The sequence below is a fragment of the Carassius auratus genome, chromosome 7 (genome assembly GCF_003368295.1).
Source record: "Carassius auratus strain Wakin chromosome 7, ASM336829v1, whole genome shotgun sequence".
NCBI lineage: Eukaryota > Metazoa > Chordata > Actinopteri > Cypriniformes > Cyprinidae > Carassius > Carassius auratus.
The window spans coordinates 10,503,717-10,507,146 of NC_039249.1; positions in this window are offsets into that span (position 1 = coordinate 10,503,717).

Consider the following 3,430-nt stretch of genomic DNA (forward strand, 5'->3'; position numbering starts at 1 on the left):
GCGCTAGAATACAAAAACGAATTCTTCCCATTTAAACTCTTATACCGACACAAATATATATTGTTTATCCTTGACCTTGTAGAAAAACTATGAATATCTCTTATGAAAACATAATAATCACACAAATACTGGAACATTTCTCTGTAATATTTTATACACCATCATCAACTTAAGAAAAATTACCCTCTTGTCCACTTTTAAAAACCCTATTTCCCTAAAATGATTAGTATTTAAATGCATTTGTGGATGAAGTCATAGAATAATTCTACACAACTTGTTCTGAGCAGTCTGTAATTAAATTTTCACTCGTTTCGTAGAGCCACTATACCAGAAAGTTGCCTCATAATCAAAATGTGTGTGCACTAATGCACCAGCTAACATTTTTAAGGTTTGAGTATCTAAGTAAGCAGCCTGTCTTCCTAAGAATTTTAACCTGAACAGCCATACTATCCCCAGTTAATTTATCATCCAAAGTACATCCTAAATATTTCACTTCTTAGCAGTAATCGTCAAATCTCCAACCCTCACTTCTGATTTGGAACATTTTCTCAATTTAGCCGCAGAACCAAATAAAATAGCTTCAGTTTTGCCTAAATGTAAAATCAGTTTATTTTGAAAAATAACAGCTGGATACTTCCCCAATCTCTCTTCTTAATTCATTTTCTATTATTTCTTTCTTCTCATCAGTAACAATTATTGTTGCATCATCAGCATATAATAGAAGGTGGCTAGAACAGGCCATTTTTAGATCATTTATATTAAAAAGAGTAAGGGTCCCAATACGCTGCCTTGTGGTACACCACAAGAGATGGGTAAATTATCTGAAAACACTCCGTTTAAGTCTACCATTTGACACCTTTTTGAAAGATAAGAGTTAATCCATTTACATGCTTTAGCATTTAATTTTAATAACAAAATATTATGGTCAACTGTGTCAAAGGCTTTCTGTAAATCTAGTAATACCATCCCACTTAATTTACCTTTATCCAATTCTTTCTTTATGTAATCTGTCAAATACAAAATTGTTGTTTCAGTGGAGGCTTCCTCCTAAAGCCAGACTGAAGTCATAGAAAATATTACATTTAAAAATATATTCTTCAATTTGGTCAAATAAAATCTTTTCAAACACTTTGGATAAGGAAGATAGAATTGACACAGGCCTATAATTACTGATTACTGTATTCGTGTATATATAAAATACCAGTTGTATATTTTTTATTACAAAAATATGTATATATTAATATATGTATAATTAAAATATAATTATAATTATTATATGAGCTGATTTTAGACATTTTAATCTTACAAACTATATAATTAAAATAAAAAATATTAAGTGATTAAATTAACAACAAAAGACAGAAGGGGAGAAATTAGCTCAGTGAAGATCATTTTCTCTATAAATCTGACTCTCAGACACACACGCAGACCCACACACACACGCAGACACACACACACACAGACACACACGCAGACGCACGCACACACACACACAGACACACACGCACGCAGACACACACACGCAGACACACACACAGACAAACACACACACGGGCAGACACACACACGTAGACACACACACGCAGACACACACATGCTGACACACACACACACACAGACACACACACACACACAGACATACACACGCACACACACGCAGACACACACTCACACACACACACAGACAGACACAATACAGCACAAAAACACATCCACATCCGGTCTGTTTTAACACTTTAACTCAAAATATGCACACACATGTGTCTGCGCGTGTCTGTTCACATGTGTGTGTCTGCGCGTGTGTGTGTGTGTCTACGTGTGTGTGTCTGTGCGTGTGTGTCTGCGTGTGTGTGTGTGTCTGCACATGTGTGTGTGTGTGTGTGTGTGTGTGTGTCTCACTTATTGTCTTATTGATCGATTCTTCAGTCAGTGAATGCGGCTGGAGCAGATCAGAGTAACACACTTTCTTAACTGGATTGTAATCCAAGGTTTCTTTGGTTTTTTAATTTCTCCTTTAAACTGTAAAACATAATGACTGATTTGTTCATTGTAAATTTAATTGTCCTTCAAAACTTGAATTAATTCAAAGGTTCTGTGATCACTTTCATAAATCCTTTGATTTCAGTTGTCTTCAGTGTGTCAGTGTCATGTTATAAAAAAAAAAAAATACTTTTAAACATGTAAAACTTTTAAAATAATATGAAAAAATATAGAATTTTTAACTGAACCGTCCTTTTGAATTTCAATTGATTCAAAAGTCCAAAAGTACACATTTAACATAAATAATGCTGTAGCTGTATTTTCTGTCATTATTTTTTATTAAATAATATAAAAATATTACTTATTAATACAATTTAAAAAAATTATAAAATTAATAAAAAAGCTAAAGTTTATAACTGTTTAAGAAATCTAAAATGTACTTCCCCTGATTTATTAAGTTAATGTTATTATTTTTTCAAACATTTACAGTATTCAAAGTTATAGATAGATTATCTTAAAATTAATAATTAGTTGTTATTTCTGAAAACAATCAAAATATTAAATTTCAATAAGTTAAAATGATAAATTAAAACTAAAAAAGTAAATATTACACTGAAATCAATTAAAAGTAATAGGTTGATTATTCTTAAGCGTAATTAATTGTATTTTTTTATCCTGCAAACTAAAGTAGAGCAAACAGATTACAGTTCCTACAGACAGATTTAAAAAATGACAAAATCAATCAAATGCTAATTGTATGCACAATATGCTTATTAATGATCTGGTCTTTGTTTATATGGGTTATGATCGGATAAGATCGGATCATGTATGAAGTGTCTCTTCACATTATTTCCAGTCTTTGCCATGGAACCCCACTTGGCATAATTAATTAGGCTTAAATATGGCTCCTTAACGTGGCCAGCGGGCAGAAGCCGCGGGTGGGATGCAGAATTACCTCGGCCTAGAAACCCACACAAACACACTTAACAAGTAAATGGGTGGAGAACTAATTAGTGTTATCTGCTTATCATGGAGCACCTCATTTACCAAAGACAAGAGCGACACACAATCACAAAAATGTGCTTAAGGACTGACACACACACACACACACACACACACACACTAATACCCTATTGCAAACAGCTAATTACAAACTCGTTTGCAAATCAATGCCACACTGTTGCCGTATCCCCTCCTCCCTTCCACACAAACACAGTAAACAAACAGCCGCTCCACTCGTGTGTCTTTGTGGAGGAGGAAAGATCAACTGTTGTCCGATCACCAGAATAAGAAGAGCACAAACACACACACACACGTTTGTTTCTGACTTGTGTTGTGTGGGCGTGTGTGTGTATCATATCAGGACACAACTGTGTATAATGACATGGGTATGACACAGGTATTACAAGGAGAGGGTGACTTATGAGGACATAACCCATGTCCCCATTTT